General features: G+C 36.3%; 1 protein-coding gene and 1 long non-coding RNA gene across 9 annotated transcripts in view; one reads left to right on the top strand and one right to left on the bottom strand.

Moving 5' to 3' along the window:
- LOC139769164 (adenosine receptor A1) overlaps window positions 1-12,380 on the top strand; it is a 164,592-nt gene that overhangs the window by 50,228 nt on the left and 101,984 nt on the right. The window lies entirely within an intron of this gene.
- LOC139767958 (uncharacterized) overlaps window positions 11,911-12,380 on the bottom strand; it is a 47,872-nt gene continuing 47,402 nt past the window's right edge. Inside the window, exon 3 of the long non-coding RNA XR_011717258.1 lies at window positions 11,911-12,120. This is a non-coding gene — a long non-coding RNA (uncharacterized lncRNA). The remainder of the gene's footprint in view (window positions 12,121-12,380) is intronic.

The raw sequence follows: 12,380 nt of genomic DNA, 5'->3' as shown, positions 1-12,380 counted from the left end.
AAACAATTAAATTGTTTTATTGTTGAAAATATCGCTTTTAGATTTTAGGAAACATTTAAATACATTCGCGCGAGAAATTTTTTTTTCTATATTTCAATACATCTTTATTTATTTCACCAATCGATTATTCATTCGCAACACCTTGAAAAGTAATTTTAAAGCTGAAACACGTTTTGCGGATTAACCTCGTATGTATTCCAATTGCTGCCAACGGCTGCATCGGCTACGTGCCAAGGAATAACGGCGGAACTACCACCTGTCAGTCAAACGTTGCGACAGTTGGACCGAAGCGATTAGCGCCGCAGTAGGTGCACGTTTTCGATGTCGGTAATTGTGCTGAGCGCTGTGTGCCCACCGTTTGGGCGAGACAGCAGCAGTCGCACGGATTTTATGTTTTCGTTAATCGTTCCGGAGTCTCGCCGCGCGCGGACTCTCTCCCGGAGAGAGATCCATCGCGTTCATTAACAATCCGTAACGACGGGTTAATTTAACGGACGGCGTCCGTAATCCCGCCGGCGGCGGCGGGCCGGTGCGCACGCGATTCGTTAAAAGCGCGATATTTCACAAAGTCATCCGGACGCTCTATATCATCGGATATATGTAATGCATAAGGGAAGAACAAAAGGTACGCGAAAGTTTCTCCAATTAATTACGAGAGGTACGATCTCGGGCGTAAGATGTTTACCCAGAGAATCCACATCAGAAAAAGTCGACGTTTATCCAAGCTATCTCTTATATAATAGTGATAAACAAATATTGTTATTCCACAGTCACTTAATGAGGCGTACCTCTTTTTTTGTAGTATGAATAAAGGCGTCGCCGCGTACATCGAGAAAGCAGGTGTGAATTTATGGATCAATGATAATCAAAAGACTCGTGTGAACTCTCGTATTTAATATCCGAACACAGCAACAAGATCGGAGAGAAAAATTACCCTTACTTTTAATGGCGTTTAATAATCATAATTTTTAACAATTCTACAATAATTAATTATACAATATTAGTTAATATTATACTGTAACACTCAAACACAATTATCTCGATTGTTTCTTGAATTAGACCTTTATAATTGAAATTTTATATTAATGATAAAATAATACAATTAGTTAGATATTATTTCGAATGATAATTAATCAAGATGCCAGTGCGCGTAACAAATATATATATATATCAATCATGTATACTCTTTTATTAATTTTACGAACTGTTGCAAAGCTCTGGATGATTTTGAAAAAAAAAAGTTAATTAGTAACTTTATTTAAAATGGCGTTTAATAGAAAAACGGTGGAACATTTGAAGCGGTGCGCATTAAGCCAGGGTCTAGTTGATCTAATGAAAAATTCGACGCTTTATAAACGTGTACCGCTAGAACTCGTTTGATCAGAAAAGTCCGAAAGCGTTCAGCAGCGCGTTTAAATACCCTTCTGGTAGGTACTCTCGACGAGCGGGCCCGCGCGAGCCGTACGCGCGCGCCACGCGCATCTGTGCCATTTGTGTGAGGCATGGCATTTGTACGTGTCACACATCGGCCGTGCACATCATGGAATTAGGGCTATGTTACGCGTGACTGACGTGACTGTCAAACGTAGCGACAACGGGATTATAACCATTAGCGTCACGTATTTCGCCGACGCTGATAATTGCGCTACGCGGCGCGCAAAATTATCGCCACGCGGCTTTGATGCTCTGCCTCAAATCGTTCAATAGATGCACTCGAATCTGCATACGTGCACGAATCGTCGCGTTCACCGTTGCGTGCGGACGTGCGCGACTGAGGGATCCGATCCGAGGAAGCGATAAACCCGTTTCGCTAAACCTTGTGAGGGAGGCAGCAAACATACTGATTTTAAAATCGTTCTGTTGTTTCAAACGTCATAGAACATACATTTCTTAATTGCTTTTGCAATTCTCAATTTTCAAGGTATATTTCATTCCATACATAAATATTACGATATTTTACATTTTTATCTTTCTTCTACAAATAAAAACTGAATTTACGTTATTTATAACCGAAAACTTTATTATTGGATATATAGTTTTGTGAAAGCTATATATTTAAATAAATTTACTTTTTCCATAAAATATTAAAGCTTATAATTATATTATTATTCTTTGCTAAATCTTTGATTACTGACTAAATTTATAAAAGCCAATATTTCTATCAATTATATTTTATAATGAAATTACTCTGTATTATAGTCTCATTTTCAGGTATAAAATCATTTAATGTATACCTTCTTTAATAAGCAACGGGGTCGACCACGATATCGACGTACGGCGAAAGAAAATGCATGGCAGAATAAATTTGCGAGCACGAGGGTCACAATTTCTTTTGTTGGGAATATTCCGTGGTGGAGAATACTGAAAGATTTAACCCGGCGGAATAATCCGTCCGAGAAGACCGCGCGGCGATCTCGTTAGCGCATTAAATTCTTTCGCAAACACACGCGCAACACCAGGGAAATATTTATGGTGGTCTATAGATTATCGGGTTATCCCCTAGATCTGAACAGTCGCGGTCGGCGACGCGGGCAAACAGTTTACCATGCGCCTCGCTATTTTTACCCCCGAAAACCGCGCGGTGCGACACATTAAACGGAATCGCCAATGGTCTCGCCGCGGCGCGGCAGCGTTTGGCGTTTACCGACACCGCGCGCTTGTAATTCCGCGCGTTTGTTTACGGTCGAGATTTTGTTTACAATCGTACTAACGAGATCCAGAATGAAAGGGCCGATTCCCCGGCGGTGTGATGGCGGTGAATCGCGTTTTGCGCGCGCGAGATGCTCTAAGCGTTTCCGTCCGAAAATCCCCGCTGGGCTTTATTGGAGTGCGCGGCGGTGATATTTAAACGACGAACACTAGCGTACACGCGCACCAGTGTGCCGTATACCCGGACGAATATTTGTAGGTTACTCTCCTCGTGCTATTTGCACGTGCGCGCGTATCCGGACCTGGATATAGGATATAGGAGAGAGTCCCGGATAGAGACGTGACGAGGGCCCCTGGGGTAAGAGCGACAAGGCGGATTCTCGCTCCTCTTCGGTAGGAAAGCCATGAGTCCAGGGGATCGTAAATATTGCCCATCGACACGCTGACGCGATCGGTTTACGGCACATCCCGGTATACATGCAGCTTGACGGTGTTCTATTTATTTTATTCAACGGACAACCGCGCTTGTACGGATTGCTTTTGCTCGCACGGCTCGCGAGAGATGGTATGAATTACAGCGACAAAGAAGGCGCCTGCGTTGCCTGGTGAAATCCAATCGGCACAGATTGCAAAATACGCGTGCAAAAACATTGGAGCGTGATATACATACGTATACATATACACACGTGTATACATATGTATAACGCGGTGGATTAACAACCGGTATGTGCAAATATTTCTTAGCCACGTTTCATCCTATACGCGTTCACTTCACGGATATTCGTCAAGCTAATACGACCCTCACTTTGTGTAGATGAAATAACGAATGACGAAATAACATTGCTTTTATATAGAAGCAGCACGTGAGATTCGTCAGAAAAGTCGATATAAATGCTGCATATTTGCGTTTGTCGAATATCTTGACAAAGTGTTGTGAATTTACGAGGACATGCTTTTTGTCTGAGTAAAAAAAAAAACACATATTGTATTATTATATTACTGCAATAACATACGAAATATTACATTTTCTGTTAAGTAAAATATTTAGATTGCTTTTTGTAAATAACAAGTATTGCTGATTAATACAATTTGGAAATCTTGGATCTAACAATACCGATAAGAGCGATAAGCCATTCTTTATTTGAGTAATTTTCCATTTTTTAATGTGTAAATTGAATCATCAATTGGCATTATGTCTTACAAACTTCTCTTTTATTTTCTAGTTTAATTCTTGCCGTATATCAAGTAGAGTAATATAGTTTCCAACTTATGGTTTTATTGTAAAAATATATGGAGTTTTAAGATAAAATAACACAGACGTTCTGTTCGTAAAGTTCCGTTAAAACCGCGCGAAAATAATATCCTGCGGCGTAAGCGAGTAATTTAAGTAAAACAACATCACTTTTCCAATAGTTACACGCTCGGTTATTCGAAAGCAAGTGAGTATTTTAATAAAGTTTAAATTTTCGAATGCACTTGATTGTAGCCGATGGGATATTGTATTTATATTAATTAATAATGACCGGGAGTTGTTGAACGGATTAATGAGCAGTAGTTTAATAAGTAATTGCGTCAAATCATAAATATCTAATATCATAAATATCTAATAACAAAATCTATGCTCGTACACTCATTATTTTTTTATTATTAAAACAATAAAATTATATTATTTTAGATAATGATAAAAAAAGACCGGTTCTTTCAAATTCAATATTTTCTTCATTTTAAGTATTATATAATTTATTATTATTATTATTATTGACTATAATCGATTATACTATTATATTATAGTATAGGTACTCGATTAATAGTGATTGACGATGCGCGTTTTCCCGTGTTGTGAGCGTGTCGTATATAAATTTCGGCGACGCTATTCGAGTTTCTAGAGGGATCTGTCAGGCCAATTATCGTGAGATAAATCACGCGGGATCGCGCGCAAAAAGTCGTCGATTTAACGCGCTCGCGTCCTCGCGCGTAGGCACGTATAACTCCGTACGATCCTCGCGAGTTTTTGCGACGAGTTTTTTCCGTATTATGCGTACTCGCGCAAAAACCATCGAGATTCTTCGATGTAGTTGTATATGTGCGTGCACGTGTGTTCCGTTGCTAACTCTGTTTGCCGAGCTGTGCTCCACGTCGTCGCGCGGATCTCATTAACGTGCGACGTGCACACGCACGACTGCGGACCGAATATGGATGTGAGGAGCAAGAACGCGAGCAAACACCGACGGTGGTTAATAAATACGACGAGAACGATCCGCTACTGTTGTTTTAAAAATTGCGAAACATTGATCACCAATTCGTATACATATCTCGTATGTATGATGTCTTTGTATAAATAATATTTTCTTTTGTGATATAATAACTATATCTTCTTATCGGGCACGTAGAAATTGAATTGTAAGTAAAAGAAAGTCCTATTTACATTATCTGAATCAAATCGTTTTTTACATGATAGACGTAAATTGTTTTATAAGATTGGTATAAGAAATTGTTTCTGCAAGTAAAAGCTTTTATTGAGTTTATTATTAAGAAATTAATTACTTCTATTGTAATGTACAAAACATGTTATTACCAAATGTATATTGGTATTATAGAAAAAAAATTTCTTTGTATGTTAATTAGTTCAAAATTTCTGTATATAGTCTTTTCTCTAATTATACATATATAATTAGATACGTATAATTAGATATTCATATATAATTATACATATATAATTAGATACGTATAATTTTATTCAATGGTCTCTAATGGAAAATATTTCATGAAAAATGTAGAATTATTAAAAAATTTTTAAATTATTACGCGAAATTATGCAAATAATAAGAGTAAAATTAAAACTCGCGTAAAAGTATTTTCATATAAATGATTTGAAGAAATAATACTAAATGTGTAGCATTTTAGACAAACAATTTGATAAAAAAGCAAAATATTAATGACATTTAATACATTTTTAAAAATTAGTATCTTAAAATGTACTACCTCTGAAAGCAATGTAGTCTTTAGAATCGACTTTAATCGAATCTGCAAATAAATCTGAGAATTTTTCCTCTCTCTCTCTCTCTCTCTCTCTCTCTCTTTCTTCTTTCTGTATCTTACTAGTATAGTACATCATATACATCATATTATTTTAGGGTATTTATATATGCAAAATAATTTTACAATTAAGAAACTTGAATAGACGACACGCGAGGTAATCTTGAATAAATAATTTTATATAGATATAATCTTCTTTTCACTTTTATTACTGAATGGGAACAGAACTATAGGATTGAATTTCTGTTTTTATTTTTTGTTTTCACCGCTAGAGATAAAGCGCAATAATATCGATCCAATTAAATAAATTGACAGACGTTCCATTATTAATTCTCAACTGGTTATTTGCTTTTTCGAGGGCTGAATTATTTAGTTGAATTTAACCCTTAAATGCCACCCGGGGTCCAGCGGACCCCAGACCCTTTAGAATAATATATTTTCAAATGTTCCCGCCAAAGGCCAAAAATGGAGCTCATATTTATTTATTTTTTATTTTTTTGATTTTGGAGCCAATATTTTAACTGTTGGCGATCTTAATTTTTTATACTATGTTGAAATTGAAATTTTAACAATATAAGCATTTTATTCTCTTTTCTAAGCCTTGAACAACATTGAAAATAATTTTCATAACTAAATATCAAAAAATCAATAAGTTAGGAGACATTTTTCATGCTGGGGTCTTTTAGACCCCATGTGTCATTTACGAGATTCTTGAGAGGTGTGGCATTTAAGGGTTAAAATAATTTAGTATTTATCCAAATTTACATATAGCTGATATTTGAGTGGATTTATTTATTATACTAAATAGCCACAACTAAACTAGTATATCTATAGGCTAACAATAAGTTGAAGCGTATCTCGTGGTATTTTTCTTATCGAGACTACAAGCGTATGAATCCTTGCGGACTCGTTAGCGCGCAATTTAGGTCAGTCCCTATAGGATCGATAGTGATTTCGTGTATTTGAGCCCGGGCAGACAGTGCTCTGATTAATCCCTTCGCACACGATCGCGCAATCTCGCGATCTCGTTACCGATCGCTTTGTCGTGGCGCATACCGTTAAACTCGGAGTCCGAATTAAGATTCAAGAAGGCTTGCCTCCTTGATTCGCCCTTAGATTCTCTGTTCTCCCCCGAGACTCCGTTTAAATCGGAGTTCACGTTCCGCTTAAATTCATGAATGCGAGCGGGCCTCCGGCGCGATTATGCCCGGCGAAACTCGTCGCGCGATCGCTGAATCACTACGTGTACGCAACGCGGACAAAGCGACGCGACGCGACGCGACGCGACGCGACGTCGGGAGTTCAGCGACGAAGGTTCAACAGGTAAGAATACCCGGACGCATACCTGAGTCCGCACGTTCCGGTTCCCAAGCGACTCAGAGAGCGACAATGGCGTATCTACGACGGGGGTGCTTTACGATCGGCGTACAGGTAGTATGTCCACGAAACGAAAGCGGGGCAGCAACGGTGATAAAAAAAAGAAAGAGAAAAAGGAAAAAAAAAGGAACGGACCCAAAAAGGGAAGAGAGGAAAGGAGGAGAAGAAGAGGAAGGGTAAGGATAAATCTGGATGAGACAGGTTCTCTTCTCCGGACCGGACGACATATGATATCCACGTGAATTGTTACGTAATTTATTTCTCGCGGATGTCTCGAGGGCGAATGTGTGGCTGTTTGTCAAGAAAGTATAAAGTTACGCCCGCGACGGCATTTATCAAAGACTTAAAATCATCATATTTTTTTGATTATATACATTTTTAGTGATATGTATGTATATGTATTTAGTTTTGGTGATATTGGTATATCCATATTTGTGTCTAATGTTTCAACGTTTTCACGTCTCAATATTTGCCGATGGAAAAGGACACTACATATGCTATTAATTTGCTTTAATGCATCTAGTTATCGATAGATTGGAGAATTTAAATATGTCAAGAGAAATGACGGATAATTATACTTTTGATATAGGTCTTATAGATACAGTGTCGATGCTATATGACAATTTATAAAATAAAAGCTATAGATTATATATAATTATTTTTGTGTTTGGTCTGTTTCACAATTTAATTTCACCAATTCAATATCTTACGTACACAATCGTAATTAATGATTTCAAAATTGTGATTTGTTGTTGAATATCTGTATTCCTCGTACTTATTCAATTTAGGGCGTTTTCGAGCAAACATAACGGTTCTATTCTATTTAGGAAATATATTTCGTGACAAGAGGATTGGCGAAGCCCTACTAGGTCTCTACCTTTCCTCTCGAGTTTAAGGACGTTGCCTGCCTTTTTCCCCAGTGCGGCATTCCATGCCCTGAATTTAAGATGGGCAGCGCGGATGGCGAGGCCAAGAAGGTTAACGCGATTTGTAGTCCTGCTTGTATCTATGGAATTTTAGGGCTTCGTAGATTTCTACGCGGGGAATTGCGGGGAGGAAGTAAAACTCATTTAACGATGTTGCCGAAGAGCGCTTTTATTTATTTTTGCCTCAGGTGTTTTACGTGCTTGGTGTAACTCAGCGTTCAGCCACTGTAATCTCTTAACAATTAAATACGGAGCATTTAATTCAACGCACATTACATCGTCACAATACATTTGGATTTGGCCAGTTATAATGTTGATTATATTTAATTAAGATAATTATATAATTAATTACATTACGCAATTTGAATATCAATTTTGAGAATTGGCCGAGGTATTAAATATATTTTGCAGTTTATGTCCTAATGTTTCACTGAAATAACATATATTTTGGGACAGTGCCTAAGTTGGCAGCTCATTTGTTGCCGCGAAGTTTTTGGCAATTTCGGGTTTCGAATACCTCTACTTTCTACTTGTCGTCGCATGAATCACATCCCCTATCTCTCGCAGTTCTCGTATTCAAATTCCGACTCTTCCGCGTACGGTTTCCTGTTCTGTATTTCGATTCTTGGCCGATTCTCAAGACCGAAATCCGCTTCGTCTAAATCAGACGTAACATATTTCTCGAAACGAAAACAAGCTGCCACTTTGTTCGGAGGGAACTGTTTCTGCGTTGGCCTTAATAATCCGTGCTAACTTAAGGCATGGGGGCTCAGATGTCGGAATTAGGAGAACGCGTATTATTTCTACGTTCCTATGTTCGTAAACGGCAAGCGGGCGCGGTGGGAATAGCAAATATATTTTGAAACAAATGTAGCGTGCGATAACGTTGTTTTATGGTTAACAAGCCGTTCGTGCTAGAAATCCGTCGGACGGCGATCGCGTTACGCTTCAACATTTTGCGACACATCGTAATCCGATATCGTGCATCGTCTATCGCGAGATGAAATTAAGCGGAATATGTTAAAAAGTCTGTATCGATCACGTATCGATCCCGTAGTTAGTAGAGCAGTCGCTTTATCTTGCCATCATGTTAATCTTTTCCGATAAGTTGGACAATCGCGGAGGCGAAAATCTTAAACCGGTACCTTACGCGATGTATACCTTGCATTGGTAATCTGTCGTTGTGAATCAGAATCTGTTCCGTAGTAGATCGTCTTTCCTGATATCCTAGTTGTTCCTCTCGAGACAGCTCAAGGAGGTCCACATTTGGTCCAAGTCACCCTTCGTTATCGAAATGACACTGCGCTCTCGAATAACGTCGAGACGTCTAAGGTACTTTACCTCACATCGAACGGTAATGGCGTATTTCAAGGCACTGGATTTAGATTTAGATTTCGTTTCGGGAGAAGTATGTATATTATAACGATTAATTCGAAGATATCGAGGCAGCGAGATAAGATTAGGATCGAAAGATTAGAATGTAATGTAATCTCTTGTAAGTAATGTAAGTACGTGAAACGCGGTCAAATACAAGATGTTTCAAGATAACTGTATACAATATTTTAATAGCGTATTCTGAACATTAATTAAAATTTAATATTTTATTATAAAAAATTGAAGTCATGACAGTTTCAAGTTAACGATCAGATTGGTTCATGTTATCGCGTAAAGTTCACACGATCATATCCATAACTGTGTTCACACTACGTATTGATCTATCATTGATCAAGAGACACGGTAGTGTCTCGCGCCAAGTATACCTACGCGAAGCGAGACCGCATTTTTATGACTCAGAGGATTTTTACTGTCAATTGATTTTATCTTTTAATTTCAGAGAAATTTATATTTATTATATATCTAATATATAGAAATATAAATATGAATTTATCTTTATTATATAATAGATATTATATATATTATAATGATTAGCTAATATTGATTAATTGATTAATAATAGCAAATTTTAATTTTTACGTGCAATATATGTAATTATTTTTAGTGTTATTAAATCTGATGTTAAATATCTGAAATTAAAAAATAAAATTTGTCTTTGGTTCGAAAAACACAACTGAAGAAATGGAAAACCATGAAATATTGATTAGTAATTTGCAAGGAATAGAATACGGCGTATATTTGTAATACTTCAATTATTTTATATAGGTTTTCGAAAGCTATCGACATACCTACAATGCTCGGCCTTCGGCGCTCGATTTTCATAAACAGAGCGTCTGCGTACGTCGCGCCGCGACGTATTGTTTATACAAGATCGTTATGCTATCATTGGTACAGTTAGACTCGAGCGAGCAGAGTGTTGAGAACAAATGCTCCGTTGTTAGCCTTCCAAACACGATTGAGACAAAATTGAGAGCAAACGTGATCGCTTTCTATTAATGACTATCGGCTTATGTACATACCTTCTTAACCCTCGCGATTCGTAAATGCATCGCAGCAGCGACTGTTCCTCGAAGTGGATATTTCGTACGATGTATTCATTTGAAGTTAAAGTCCAATAAAATAACAATAGAGAGAGAGAGAGAGAGAGAGTAGTATTCATGTTTACATAACAAACCATAATTATTTCTCTAATGAGTTCGAATGTTTCTCTTTAAATTTCGTGTTAAATAAACTAAATGTAGAACGAATTGACTCCGTATTGAATAACGATTCACAATGCATTAATTACAATGCATTATTTGTTAACTGGCTAGAGTAAATTTGGTACGCATTGATGATTTGTTAATCACTTTCGACGTTCATAATTCTGTGCAATTGTTTCTTCGCGTTATTCTTTCGTCACAATTTATAATAAAATGCGCGGTTGCGCATTTGACTAACGTCGGGAGTGCCATGCAAAGTGTCACGCAATCGTAATTAACCGTGTTTTTGCGAGTGAGTGTTGTACAATTGTAATTAACGAAGGAAGGAAGAGGAGAAAGAAACCTGGGAGGCATCGGCCGACAGCGGAGCAATCATAAAGTAAGTTTATTATTATTTATTTATTATTCGTTTTTCTCTAAAAATTATTTTACTATATAACTGTCATATATTTTTACTTAAAAATAAATAAATAAAGAATTCAATGTGTGCTGTGATTATTTTTGAAATATTAATTATTTTGAGCGTTGTGTGTGTGTAATAACTTTGATATATTTGTATTTTGCAGATCAACGCAGTTATGCTTTGTGCTACAACTCCGCTGCTGCGCATCGTATCGGCGAGTCACAATTATTTCTGATTTTTAATTCGCGGCAATGGATCTGTGAAAACAGCATGTACACAAGATATATAATGAAACAACCGAGTAAAGAACATAAAAGTATTACTTACTGAGGAATTTAACTCTCATAAATTCCATTACATTAAAATAAATGAGCTATAACAGATAATATTTAATCCTTGAATTTGTGAAATTATCATATCATAATAATATTACAACTACGCACAAGCAAGATTTAAAAAAACATAATGAAAAATATCATGAAGATATTATTTATAACAAAAACGTTATTGTTAACATTTTTACATTTATTGTATAAATATTATATATAGCGAAAACTAAGAAAAAAAAGAAAATTATAACAATTACAGAATACTGACATTTTAGAATGCAAAAAATACTGACAGTTCAGAATATTTCTTTATGTAGGTATTCATATCTCATGGACGATACGGGAGAGAACAGAATATATGTATTGACAGGATTTATGTATTGTATGTATTTATGTAAAATAAATATTGATTAATATCTATAAAACTTGGTATAGGAAAATATTGTAAAAATATTTGCGTGTTTTATTTTCCCTCCACCCTCTCTAAAATATTTTTTAAATAGAATTTGCGGTCTGCGTTTGTGTGTGTGTGTGTGTGTTCTCTATATGTAATCTTTCCAGGATTAAATATTGTAAAATTGTTGCGAGAGCAATTAATAATCAGATTTTTTAAATATAAGTATATCACAAGTATAGATTAAAGAAGAAATATCTTACAATCACATAGCGTATTCAAAGTAATTTATTTAATAGGAAACACGCTAATGATTATTAATTTTATTGATTCTTGAAATATTCCCATTTTAAACTGATCCTTCATAGTCTACCCGTTCATATTTATTGGTAACTGTGCTTGATATTACCTGAAACAAATGACATTTTAATCAGTAATTATTTCGTCGCAGAACAAGAGAAAGAACTTCTATATAGTTTATTTTAAATACCATATACGATAATAAATCAGTATGCGTGTAATGCAGTTATGAGCTTGAGCGTATGAACTCTACGCGATCCTATCGGCCAACTTTGATTGCTTATAATTTGAAAGCTATTACAATCTCGACATTTTTGTTCCGGATTTTCGGTTTTAATTAATTTTCAGAATATATAAAATATCATTACA

This window comes from Temnothorax nylanderi, unplaced genomic scaffold, assembly GCF_030848795.1.
Source record: "Temnothorax nylanderi isolate EJ_2023f unplaced genomic scaffold, tnyl_v1.0 TNYL_tig0001_pilon, whole genome shotgun sequence".
NCBI classification, from domain to species: Eukaryota; Metazoa; Arthropoda; class Insecta; order Hymenoptera; family Formicidae; genus Temnothorax; species Temnothorax nylanderi.
The sequence above is the reverse complement of the archived record's forward strand: the minus strand, read 5'-3'. Positions and strand labels throughout refer to the sequence as shown.